Source organism: Pholis gunnellus (assembly GCF_910591455.1).
Source record: "Pholis gunnellus genome assembly, chromosome: 23".
In the NCBI taxonomy this organism is placed as follows: Eukaryota; Metazoa; Chordata; class Actinopteri; order Perciformes; family Pholidae; genus Pholis; species Pholis gunnellus.
Genome location: NC_136550.1, coordinates 2,946,326 through 2,960,815, shown reverse-complemented (window position 1 = coordinate 2,960,815; position 14,490 = coordinate 2,946,326).

The following is a 14,490-nucleotide window of genomic DNA, read 5'->3' as shown; positions in this document are numbered from 1 at the left end:
ATAATATAGGTTCTTTTGTAACTCAGTGGTTCACCAAACAGGACAATAACAAAGACAAACAATTGTTTGAATAAATGAGCTACAACATGAAAGCCTGCCTGGTCATTTCAGTAGAACACAAACTCTTGAATTCACAGCTAACTCATATAGTGACTCAGAATGAAACAAAAGGGCTGCCAGGAATCATAACGGAAGTCATATTTCGTAATAATGATGTCTAGACAAAACAATACAATGCTGATTTGCTGAGTAAGGTTTAGACAATCAGGAATTCACATACTGGCAGTTTGAAACCACACATGTACAGTAGCCTGTGACTGTATCAGCCTTCACATTTTTTTTGACGATGTAAATAATGATGTTTACGTAATTTGTTTCCCATATCAATTCTGCTGCAACCATTTTTGCTGATGATTAATTGTCAAATGAAACAAATGATTGGATTAACGATTCAATTGTATTCTTCTGCCACTACTATCCTGTTTTGTCCACCTGTCACTCACCTCATCAGCTCATTACTCTCACCTGCTCACTCTGCTTCCTCCACTGAACCCCTGCCTCACACACTCACTCACTGACAGATCGTTCTTCGCTTCCATGCAAGACTTTCCTGCGTACCCCCTTGAACTGAGTCCCCGTACCGACCCTGACCGTTTTGGACTACCCCGCCTTGCCTCTGCCCCGGTAACTCAGTCAGTCTTCTGTCCCCGACCACGACAACCTGCCGCTGTCTTCCTGTGAATGTGCTGTTGTGTGTGCCGAAGAAAATAAAGCTGCGATTCAATCTATCCCTGGTGTTTGTCGTACTGCTCCTGGATCCTTACACCCGTTACACTTCAAATATGTGTCTGTTTGTTAAAAGTATCTTACTTTGTAACAATTTGACAATTAATATTGTTGAAATGATCAAACGCACATTGTTGATTTCATTTGATAGACGAAGGCTGTAGCTCGCCATTTAGAAATGATCCCTGATCCTTTGCTGGGAGGACATTTTAGCATCTGGACCTCTGAGTTTTCATTGGATAACTCACGTCACATGTCTGAAGCATGAAGCAATTAAGATATAAGGACCACAAGGTGGCACTCTTAACTGTTTTCAGGTGTGTGAGTGAGCAGGTTGTGCCTTAAAGTCCTCTTTACTTTAGCTGTAAGGACAACAGTAATAATATCCAAACGTCACTATATTGGTATCAGTTGAAATAAAGAGTTCCCTCTTTATCAACATTACAAATACATTTGAAGTAGGAACATCATACAACCCATCACATCTTAAATAGGACTACTGTGTGCAAAGTGGAGATCATTGTAAGATAAACTCCTACTGGTCACGTGAGTCCGACCAATGGTGTGCCATGCCGGCTTCTTCCCACCTTTCATTCAAACGGTTGGCTCTCTAGAGGAACGCAGCTCGTGCGCACAGACGTTGATTGAAGTTTAGCCCGTTCTTCTTTCTAGCGACGCGTGACAATGGCGCTAATTGCACTCTGTGCGTTCATTGTCTTTTTTTCTGCCGGATGCCATTCGGGAGAAGCCGCCGTGGCGATAATAGGAGGCTCAGTAGAGTTGACGGCAAGTGAGAGCTGCACCGATGGCGTATTTAAACTGACGACAAACGACAGCAGAGTGACTGTGGCGAGATTCGTTAACGGCGCTTGGAGGCCAGAGGAACTTTACAAAGACCGGATTGCGCACAGCTCTTCATCCTCTGTTGTCTTAACCAGTGTGAGGTACAACGACAACCTTTTGTACGAGTTCTACTGCAACACACACGTTATCAACATTATCCAGCTGGAGGTTGTTATACCCGACGATGAATCTGTGACCGAGGGAAAGCAAGTCCGACTGAGATGTTATTCCCAAACCGCGCGCAAATCTGTGAAGTTCATAAAATGGGAAAAAGACGGAAAACTTGTGTTTAAACAGGAGCGAGCATCCGGGCTCACCAGCTATGGGACCGGGTTTGAGGGGAGGAATCTATCCGTGTCATCGTACTGGAACCTGACGGGAGACTTGTCTCTGACTATGGAGAGCGTGAGGACGGAGGACCGGGGTGTCTACATGTGCTACACCGGAGAGGAAGATGGAGGGACGCGGAGGGGAAATCCTGCTGTGAGGATGGAAGTCACGGAGAGAATCCCGGAGCAGAACACAGCGCCGACTGAGAGTGTGAGTGCCCCCTTCTTTAAAAAAAAAGAGAACAACAAAATGCTAATTATAGGACTCCTGTTATCATGCTGATAAGTGTCAACATTCATTTAAATTAGTTTTCTTTTTCCTCTTGTAGCCTCAGAAACCTCCTGAAGAGAACGGGGTGAACGGGGTTATCGTTGCCATTGTCGCCATAGGAGAAGCTATTATTTTTTTGATTGCAGGTCTGGCAGCCTTTTACTGGTTTAGATCCCGCAGATCTTCTGAACCCGATGCTGAAAACTCAGATGACGAGATTCAATTAAGACCAATTAATGTGAGCGCTCAAGATAATGGGCGGCCTCCGAGGATCGACGGCAATTAATAATTGCTTTGGCTGCTGATGAAACTTAAGAATGTATTTGCACTACTAACCCGTGTGTTTGCCTGCTTTGCCAATATATTTGATTCAATTATTTTTTAAAGTGTGTGTGTGTGTGTGTGTGTGTGTGTGTGTGTGGACTCACCTAATCGGCAAAGTGAATTAATTCTTATGTCAAAAATGTAATAAAAGTAATGACATTGGTATTTAAACTATGAAGGCAGAATATGCCTAAATAATATGCACGTTGATATCTTGAGTTCCGATCTCAATTGTGTGTTCATACACTAAGTGTACATTATATATTCTATTTGCAATTCCTGTTAAGGTTTTGATTAATTCGTTGCTTTAAAAATAATTTGTTTATTGTAATTCCTGATCATTTTGGAGATTGTTTACTAGTCGCTGTTGTACAATTCATTCTTTCAATAATAAATACCAATACAGTTAATGTGTATTTATTTGTTACTTTCTGTTTTACAAACTTCTAGAAAGAACTGTTTAAATCAAGCCTGCTGTTGCCTTTAAATGATGATCCAGTCACTCCGGCATTTAGCTTATTAATTAGGTCTCTGGCTTTGGGTATCGATACCTAAAGCCATAGTTGCCATGATCAAGAAAAGTTGCAAAAAATATGAAAACGCTCATTTAAAAAAGCAAACCAACTTAAAGAAATGTACTTGTAAACTTTTAGTTGCGAACAAGTGCGGCCACTGGCACGCGCCCTCTAAACATTAAATCCGATTTGCTTATAACCTTTTTCATCTCTATTATTAAGGTAATCGCTCCAACATTATAAACACATGTAACTTCTTTTCACCTGCATGGTTTGAGAGAAGAACATTAATATTCCCTCAGCTCCAAATGTGAGGAAATGTTGGAGAATCTGCTGGTTTTCTGTCCCTGAAATATCAGTGATTGTGATGAACAGTTATATTTATTAATACTTAAGAGGATTTTCCCTGTTCTCTCTCTCGCTCGTCTGGATGAACTATTATTTTAAGTGTGCCCAGAAGCATGATGCAGGGGACAGAACAAAGACAAGGCAGGACAAGCGTGACTCAATCTACTCCAGCAGACAAGATCTTCTGTCAACAGTGAAGCCGCAACATGAAACACGTGCTCTGTTGTTACACTCAGCCTTAACCGGAGGTGCATTCCATTAAGTCCAAACGCAAACTACAAAATACTTTGATTTGATATCTAAGGACAATGTGAATAATGCATTTCAGGAAAAAAATCTAAAACGTATTTAAGTTCTTTGTTTGTGTGAGATAAGGAAGAACAGGTGTTTATTGTTAACAAGCATTACAAGAAGAAAAAACTGTGAAATTATGATTTGCTGAGTTTAGACAATCAGGAATTCACTACAGTTTGAAGCCACACACGTGCAGTATGATTGTATCAGCTTTCACTTTTTGACGATGTAAATAATGATTTCATAATTTGTTTCCTCAATTCTGCTAAAACCATTTTTGCGGATGATTAATTGTTTAAAGGAAACAAATGATTGGATTAACGATTCAATTGTATTCAAGTACAATTAATGTGTCTATGTTAAAAGTATCTTACCTTGTAACAATTTGACAAATATTGTTGAAATGATCAAACGTACATTGTTGATTTCATTTGATAGATGAAGGCTGTAGCTCGCCATTTAGAGATGATTCCTGATCCTTTGCTGGGAGGACATTTTAGCATCTGGACCTCTGAGTTTTCATTGGATAACTCTGTCCTACGTCACATGTCTGAAGCCCTTAAGATATAAGAAGGCCCACAAGGTGGCACTCCTTAACTGTGTTCAGGTCTATACTGTGTGAGTGAGCAGGTTGTGCCATAAAGTCCTCTTTACTTTATCTGTAAGGACATTAGTAATATGAAAACGTCACTATATTGGTATCAGTTGAAATAAAGAGTTCCCTCTTCATCATTACAACTAAATTTGAAGTAGGAACATCATACAACCCATCACATCTTAAATAGGACTACTGTGTGCAAAGTGGAGATCATTGTAAGATAAACTCCTACTGGTCACGTGAGTCCGACCAATGGTGTGCCATGCCGGCTTCTTCCCACCTTTCATTCAAACGGTTGGCTCTCTAGAGGAACGCAGCTCGTGCGCACAGACGTTGATTGAAGTTTAGCCCGTTCTTCTTTCTAGCGACGCGTGACAATGGCGCTAATTGCACTCTGTGCGTTCGTTGTCTTTTTTTCTGCCGGATGCCATTCGGGAGAAGCCGCCGTGGCGATAATAGGAGGCTCAGTAGAGTTGACGGCAAGTGAGAGCTGCACCGATGGCGTATTTAAACTGACGACAAACGACAGCAGAGTGACTGTGGCGACATTCATTAACGGCGCTTGGAGGCCAGAGGAACTTTACAAAGACCGGATTGCGCACAGCTCTTCATCCTCTGTTGTCTTAACCAGTGTGAGGTACAACGACAACATTTTGTACGAGTTCCACTGCAACACAAACGTTGTCACCCGTATCCAGCTGGAGGTTGTTATACCCGACGATGAATCTGTGACCGAGGGAGAGCAAGTCCGACTGAGATGTTATTCCCAAACCGCGCGCAAATCTGTGAAGTTCATAAAATGGGAAAAAGACGGAAAACTTGTGTTTAAACAGGAGCGAGCATCCGGGCTCACCAGCTATGGGACCGGGTTTGAGGGGAGGAATCTATCCGTGTCATCGTACTGGAACCTGACGGGAGACTTGTCTCTGACTATGGCGAGCGTGAGGACGGAGGACCGGGGTGTCTACATGTGCTACACCGGAGAGGAAGATGGAGGGACGCGGAGGGGAAATCCTGCTGTGAGGATGGAAGTCACGGAGAGAATCCCGGAGCAGATCACAGCGCCGACTAAGAGTGTGAGTGCCCCCTTCTTTAAAAAAAAAGAGAACAACAAAATGCTAATTATAGGACTCCTGTTATCATGCAGAAGTGTCACCATTCATTTAAATTAGTTTTCTTTTTCCTCTTGTAGCCTCAGAAACCTCCTCAAGGGAACGGGATGGACTCGCTTGTCTTTGCCGTTGTGGCCGCAGGAGAAGCTGTTGTTATTTTGTTTGGATGTCTGGCAGCTTATCTCTGGTATAGAATGGAAAAATCTTATCCCGAAATTCAAAACTCAGATGACGAAATAAAAATGAAGACCAACTAATGTGACCGCTCAAGTTAATGGGATCAACGGCAATTAATAATTGCTTTGGCTGATGAAACACTATTTTATTAAATCATTAACGTGTGTGTGTGTGTGTGTGTGTGTGTGTGTGTGTGTGTGTGTGTGTGTGTGTGTGTGTGTGTGTGTGTGTGTGTGTGTGTGTGTGTGTGTGTGTGTGTGTGTGTGTGTGTGTGTGTGTGTGTGTGTGTGTGTGCGCCTAATCGGCAACGCGAATTAATTCTTATGTCAAAAATGTAATGACATTGGTATTTAAACTATGAAGGCAGAATATGCCTAAATACTATGCACGCTGATATCTTGAGTTCCAATCTCAATTGTGTGTTCATACACTAAGTGTACATTATATTTATTTTCAATTCCTGTTAAGGTTTTGATTAATTCGTTGCATTAAACATATTTGTAATTTGTAATTCCTGATCATTTTGAAGATTGTTTACTAGTCGCTGGTGTACAATTTATTATTTCAATAAATACCAATACAGTTAATGTATATGTGTATTTATTTGTTACTTTCTGTTTTACAAACTTCTGGAAAGAAATGTTTAAATCAAGTCTGCTGCTGCCTTTAAATAATGATCCCAGTCACTTCGGCATTTAGCTTATTAAACATGGTGTCTGATCGGTATCGATACCCAAAGCCCAGTTACCGTGATCAAAGAAGATGCAAAAAATTTGAAAATGCTAAAGCAAAAAAAAAAACGTAAAGAAATGTACTTGTACCCTTTTAGTTGCGAACAAGTGAGGCCACAGAAGGCCTGTAGGCGGCATAAACGAGCCACCGGCACGCGCCGCTCATCTTAATGCAGATGAATCCACGATTAGTTAGATCACTGCTTTGCACGTGTTGTTTGCCCATGCAAGGAGAGCAGGCAGGCTCAAATGTGTGTTATAGATTTATACAGTATATAACCGTTATCATCTCTATTATTGCCTCAAGGGGTGTGTGAGTGAGCAGGTTGTGCCATAAAGTGCTCCGTACTTTAGCTGTAGGACAACATTAGTAATACAATAACTGGCATAATTCACACATTCGTTTAAAATAAAGTATTTATTCTTTATCAACATGACAAATAATTTGAAACCTCATAGGCCTACAACCTCACCCATCACATCTTTAAGGAGGAACATTGTTCAAATAGGTCATGCACTCTACAGACAGAATATATGGTCGAAATACAGATGAGGCTGCAGGTCACAATTTACACATTATGGAAATTGAACCTGCTGGGAGGATATAGCAGTTGGACTTCTTCCAGAATACCCGTTATATATGTATAAATCTAAATGACATATCTGATGAATAAAGCACAGAAGGCCTATCACAAGGGGGCACTCTTTAACTGTTTCAGGTATTGTGTGAGTCAGCAGGTTGTGCTACTGAAACTGAGCAACGAGTTGTGCCAGGTTTAGACTCCTCCTCCTACTCGTCACTCGAGTCCGAATAATGATGCGCTCCGCCGGATATTCCCACCTTTCATTCAAACGGTTGGCTCTCTAGAGGAACGCAGCTCGTGCGCACAGACGTTGATTGAAGTTTAGCCCGTTCTTCTTTCTAGCGACGCGTGACAATGGCGCTAATTGCACTCTGTGCGTTCGGTGTCTTTTTTTCTGCCGGATGCCATTCGGGAGAAGCCGCCGTGGCAATAATAGGAGGCTCAGTAGAGTTGACGGCAAGTGAGAGCTGCACCGATGGCGTATTTAAACTGATGACGCAAGATAGCAAAGTGACTGTGGCGAGATTCGTTAACGGCGCTTGGAGGCCAGAGGAACTTTACAAAGACCGGATTGCGCACAGCTCTTCATCCTCTGTTGTCTTAACCAGTGTGAGGTACAACGACAACCTTTTGTACGAGTTCTACTGCAACACAAACGTTGTCACCCGTATCCAGCTGGAGGTTGTTATACCCGGCGATGAATCTGTGACCGAGGGAAAGCAAGTCCGTCTGAGATGTTATTCCCAAACCACGGACAGACCTGTGAAGTTCATAAAATGGGAAAAAGACGGAAAACTTGTGTTTAAACAGGAGCGAGCATCCGGGCTCACCAGCTATGGGACCGGGTTTGAGGGGAGGAATCTATCCGTGTCATCGTACTGGTACCTGACGGGAGACTTGTCTCTGACTATGGAGAGCGCGAGGACGGAGGACCGGGGTGTCTACATGTGCTACACCGGAGAGGAAGATGGAGGGACGCGGAGGGGAAATCCTGCTGTGAGGATGGAAGTCACGGAGAGAATCCCGGAGCAGAACACAGCGCCGACTAAGAGTGTGAGTGCCCCCTTCTTTAAAAACACCTGTTATCATGCAAATAAGTGTCATCATTCATTTAAATTCATTTTCTTTTTGCTCTTGTCCCCCTCTGTGGCCAACTCAGAAACCTCCTGAAGAGAACGGGATGAACGTGGGGACCATTGTCGCCATAGTAGAAGCTTTGCTTATTGTTTTGATTGTAAGTCTGGCAGCCTTTTACTGGTTTAGATCCCGCAGATCAAAAGACTCTTCTGGATCCGGTGCTGAAAACTCAGAGATGCAACCAATGAATGGGAGCGCTCCTCCTGGATCTTAATGTGGCCTTCGAGGTTACTTGGCTGATGAAACACTGTGTGACTAACATTTTATTCAATCATTAATTTAAGAATGTCTTTGCACTACCAACCTGTCTTTGCCTGCATGCTTTTCCAATAAATTTGATTCAATTCTTTTTAAAACGTTGTCCTCTTTTGGTCATTTTGTGCGTGTGTGTGTGTGTGTGTCGTGGAGGGGGTCGAAGAGGGAGGCTCACCTAATTGGCAAAGTTAATTAATTGTTATGTCAAAAATGTAATACAACTAATAACATTGCAATTTAAAACATGAAGGCAGAATGTGCCTAAATAATATGCTCTTCCTCTTTAGGTTTTGTTTAATTCGTTGCTGCATTAATAATTAGTTTATTTGTAATTCCAGATCATGTTGAAGATTGTTTACTAAGTTGCTGGGGTACAATTTATTATTTCAATAATAAATACCAATAGTTAATGTATATCTGTGTATTTATTTGTTACATTCTGTTTTACAAACGTGACCGAAAGGACAAGGTCGCGGGTACAAGCGGCCGAAATGAGTTTCCTCCGTAGGGTGGCCGGGCTCAGCCTTAGAGATAGGGTAAGGAGCTCGGACATCAGGAGGGAACTTGGAGTCGAGCCGCTACTCCTTCGCATCGAAAGGAGTCAGCTGAGGTGGTTCGGGCATCTGATTAGGATGCCTCCTGGACGCCTCCCACTGGAGGTTTTCCGGGCACGTCCAACTGGGAGGAGACCCCGGGGAAGACCCAGAACACGCTGGAGCAGGGGTGTCAAACTCATTGTTGCTTAGGGGCCGCATCGGCATCATGGTTGCCCCCAAAGGGCCGGTTGTCGGCGGGGGGGGGGGGGGGGGGGGTGCTGCTGCTGCTCCTTCGTCGTCGTCGGCGGCGGCGGGGGGAAGGGGGGGGGGGGGGGGGGGGGGGGGGGGGGGGGGGGGGGGGGGGGGGGGGGGGGGGGGGGGGGGGGGGTGCTGCTGCTCCTTCGTCGTCGTCTTCGGCGGGGGGGCTGCTGCTGCCACATACGCTGGTGGAGGTGTGTGCGCGCGGATCGGGGAGGAGCTCCGCCGTGCGCGATTTCCATTTTTTTTTTTTTTTGCTGGTAGATTCGCGGGCCACATAAAATGACGTGGCGGGCCGTATCCGGCCCGCGGGCCGTATGTTTGACACCCCTGCGCTGGAGGGATTATATCTCCCAGCTGGCCTGGGAACGCCTCGGGATCCCCCAGTATGAGCTGGAAAATGCTGCGGGCGAGAGGGAAGTCTGGGTCAGCCTGCTTGGCCTGCTGCCACCGCGGGCCCAGAAGCAGATGCAGGGAACGGAACGGAGAAGACAAGGTGGGACTCAATTTACGCGGAAACGCAGCCAAGTTAAAGCCTTCTGTCCAAGCGGCGAACGGTGTGTGAATGTTAGTTACATCATGGGCCCTGCCACCAGTGTGTGAGAATGGGTCAAGTAGTGTGACAGCTCTTGGAGTGGTCGGAAAGACGAGAAAAGTCCATTTATCATTTAAGTGAGAGCAGTGAAGCAGCAACATGAAATAATACATGCTCTCAAATTGTTACACACTCCTGAATAAGGAGTTTATTTGTAGAGCACATTTCAACAACAAGGTAATTCAAAGTGCTTCACATAAAACCATTAAAAGCATCAAAACATAAGGCAAAAGAAAAGGAGATTTAAAAACAATTAAGAACATTCATTAAAACACCAGAAAGCAGTGTAAGAAATAAAATACAGCAGTAAAATGCAAATTGATTAATATCCTTGAATCAGGTTAAATTAAAGGCAGCAAACAGAAAAGTCTTCAGTCTTGATTTAAAGGAGCTGAGGGTCTCAGCAGACCTGCAGCTTTCTGGGACTTTGTTCAAGATATTTGGAGCAGAAAACCTGAACGCTGCTTCTCCATATTTAGTTCTGACTCTGGGGACAGAAAGTAGACCACCTAAGGGGTCGGGGATCAGAACTGTAGTGATGCGATCCACTTGTTTCCTGCATTGGTTTGGACAGGAAGTCATGCATGTGCAAAGACTTCAGAACTGTAGTGATGTGATTCACTTGTTTCCTGCGATCGGTTGCAGCAAACAAAGCTCCATGACTTCGCCTCAACAGATTTGCTGCTCAAAGGTTACTATCGGTCATCTGACATCACTTTAGGGTTTTCTGAATGAGAGAGAAAGAAAAGAGAGAAAAGAGAATGAGAGAGTAAAACCTAAACCGTAATCCAATTTGAAGGGCAGACAGCTGGTGGTGAGGCTAGAGCATTCTCATTTTGTTTTCATGAACGTCTATACTTCTGTTTCTGGGACCTGACCTGACTGGGGGGGGGGGGGGGGGGGGCTAGACGAGAAGCATGGCAACATATCGCAGACGTCGTTAAATGCATCGTTAAAAGTATTGGGAAAATGTATAGGTTAATTTTAAGTGCCTCATCACCCCAATCAATCAGATGATATTTCTTTAAGTAGGCTTAATGAAATGTATCATCCAATGAGATCTTATAGCGAAAATAATATCAACTCTTTCAGAATAAGTAGATAAAAACAAGCCCAAAGAGTAACTGATACGAATTAATAGATACTTATGAGGATATATGTACTGTATGCGCTTATGTATCATGTACTATATATATATATATATGTGTGTGTATATACATGTATGTGTAGATTACCATATAGAATAGGAGTTTGAATATGTGTGTGTGAATCTGTGTATGGGCGGATCAGTGTGTATGTATTATTCATAATAAGCGGTGAAAATAAATTGTGTGTAATTCTCTCTATTCTTATCATGAGTCCACCTTAATCATGTTCTACAATAATGATATCTATGGTGTACTAATAATACTGTCATATCATTATGAGTGCTTTCAACCATCATGTAGTTCAACCAGCCATCAAGAGGACACGGGAGCAAGTAAACACTAAGCACAAAAACATTCAGAATGGTGAGTCAATACAACATGTGCCATGGTGATGTAATGAACACATCCATAAGTTTCTTAAGCGCCAAATAAACGTTACGAACAGCACGGCATGCAGCGGCTTTCCCGATGTTCTCCGCATCACCGACACTGTACAAACATGAACCACTCGCTACACAGCGCGAGGCTGTGATACAGTCCGTGAGACAGTAGATGGCGTGTGGTGTTCAATGTACGGCTCGAGAAGGTCTTTAAATAAATGATTCCTTGTCGGCAGAATCGATAGCGCTCGTACAGGAAGTCATCATGATGTGATAACGGATCTTGGCGATCTCGAAGAACTCTCTCCCTATAAAACGCTAATCTGACTAATATCGCTTCCTCATCGATGGATCTCTGAGGAAGGGAGCTGACACTTGTTTCCGGGGGAGTGGCAGTTTATCCAGCGGATCTAGCTCAAGCCTGCTCTGGAGCAGGTTCAGGCTTATGGATGTGTTGCTATGGTGATTTTTCCAAACTTGCTTCGAGGAACCGAAAAGCCTCACTTATATAATCTCTGGGCACACGGCACTCAATTAGTCGCATTTGAAGAGAGCTCTTCATAGAACACGGACGTCATTGAGCTGACTGACAATGAACGGGCTTATATTGGTCTTTCTCTTGTGTGTTTTCAACCATGTTGTTGGAGAAGGTCTCTATGTTATCAACGGAGATCAAGTCAAGTTTCCAGGAACTGAAAATTACAAGGAAAAAGGAGCAAAACTGGAGCACTGGCTGAAAGATGGCAGCACCCGGCTGGTGGCTCAGTGGTACAATGTGTGGACGCCGGAACCAGGTTTCAGAGACCGTATGATACCAAACTCGTCCGTCATCTTTAACAGTATAAACGTCAACGATGACGGACTGTACGAGTTCACCAGCGGCTCCAAGGTTGAGCCCATCCAGCTGAATGTGGTGCCAGCCACCAACTTATCGGTGACTGAGGGTGACTCGGTCACGTTTCCGTTCTTCAGCGTGACGGTAGGAACAAGTGGGAAGTTCACGGTGAAGCGAGACGGAAAGCTGGTGTTAGAGCGGGACTTTCTGCCCGGGGTCGTGACCGTTGGGGCGGGATTTAAGGGGAGAGTTTCTGTATCACCTCACTGGAAGACGCAGGGTGACTTCACGGTGACGTTGAAGGGGGCTACGATTGGAGATCAAGGTGATTACTTTCTTTACGTTCAAGGACGGAGGGAGAGTCTGTCTGCTGTGAGGCTGAGAGTCACAGAGAGAGTCCCGGATCAGACCACCAGTAGCCCGCCACCTGTATGTGTGAGTACCACCTCCCCCCACACACAGACATCTATATAGAGCCTAATTAAAGTCCATATACAAAGCAACAACATTAATCTAGCTGTGTGACTGTAGGAACATACAATCTATCGATATACTAATAATTGTGATTTTTCATACAACTATTGCAACATTTCTCTTATAAAGCAGGTGCAAAGTACAAAGAGTAAATAGTCAAATCCTAAATTGGTAAAGAACTAAAAGTTATGCAGAATGTCCAGAACAATGTATCCTATATTGTATTATTGTGTTATAATAATCATCACTTGTGACTTGTTGGGATTGAAGGTGGAGCACAGTTTTAGCCTATTGCTGAGTATTGTGGACCCCCCCCCCCAAAAAAAAATCTTTAACATTACGTCATAGTGTGTTGATTATATTTCATATTACTAATATTAATTTGCAAAGTAGCTCATGCTGCCGGAGAAATGTAGTCGGCAAGTAGTACATCGTACAATAAGTGTACCTCGGAGATGTAGCGAGGAGAACTACAAAATTGTACTTATACTACTATAGCCCGGGTTAGCCTACTTCCCACCATTGCCGTCACGTGCAGTGTATAGGCTACTATGCATTCAGTGTAGCGTGTCATGCATCATTTGACAAACATTGCATCACTGTACGTCTAATTTACATCTTATTTCGTCTCATTCTCCGGTTTGTAACCGACTCAGAGCGTCACCAACGAGACACAGACGGGGACTTGGATCGCTGTCGGCATCACAGCTGCTGTTGTGTTTATCATTACAGCCCCTTTATGTTTTCTGACCGACCGGTGCTGGTGCATGAAGACCCGCTCCTCCAGAGGGCCCCCTAGAGTAGCTCCTGAAACCACAGCTGTTGATGAAGGAGGTGCAACTGCACCATGTGTTTTTCATAATTGAATGTTTTTAATGTATATGAAAATATAGTATGTTGGTGAAACCCCCCCCCCCCAAAATGTGATTTCCAACCAACTGTTAAGTTTTCTTTTTTAATACATTTAAAAAAAAATACAAATAAAATATATTTTAAAGAATGTTTACCTTCTCTTGTGTCAATGTGATCTACTACGTGTTTTTTTAAAAACTTTTTTAAAAGAAAGAAAACTATTAACTTAACACAACACAAATCTAAATATTCTGTCACTCTGGACACGGTGCAACGTCACAATAGCGTCTCCTCTTACCGTGGGTGAGTTGATATGTCATTTTACGACAACGTGCACGCGGTGTGGTTTGGAGTCGAACGTGGAGATGATTTAATCCAATTATAATCCGCCAGCTCAGTGACAGTAGAGTTTAGTTGTTCAGTGATGAACGGAGTCGTCTTGTAGCTTCATTTCTTCATTTGAGCCGGAAGATTGACTTGTTTCACGCACATTTTTAATCACATCCATAATTTTTTTTTAATTTCAACGCAAAATGTGATCATTTACAAACCTCGACTCGTCCGGATATTTCACAAGAGCGAGCGAGCACAAACACTTCCTCACCTGTGGACAAATGTCAAAAGTTAATCCCGCCCACACTGATATTCCAGACATATAATTGGCCAGTAAATACAAACATAGAGCTGGGCCTATCCGGGCCTTCTCTTGAGTACTTCATGCGTTTTACGCGCCTGACTTTAGGACGAGGATAAAATAAAATAAAGAAAACACTGTCTGGTGGTTTTTCATGTACAGTCTATGTGTCAGACATTAAATATATGGAAAAACTGGACCTTTAAAAAGAGGTAGGAGGTCATACGTACTTTTAAAGATACTGCTCTGAATTGTGGGAGCTTTTGATCCCTCACATGCTCTTATTTTTAAACATAAACATGACGCACGAGTTTTAATATATAAAGACATGTTTCTGGTTAATGAAATAAATACATTCAAAGGGTATTATGTTTGGGAGTGGAAACACGTTTTTCAGGAAGCAAAGCAACACGTGTTGCAACAAGTTGACTATTTAACAAATTTTAATCTTGTCGGATAAATACAATGTGCATA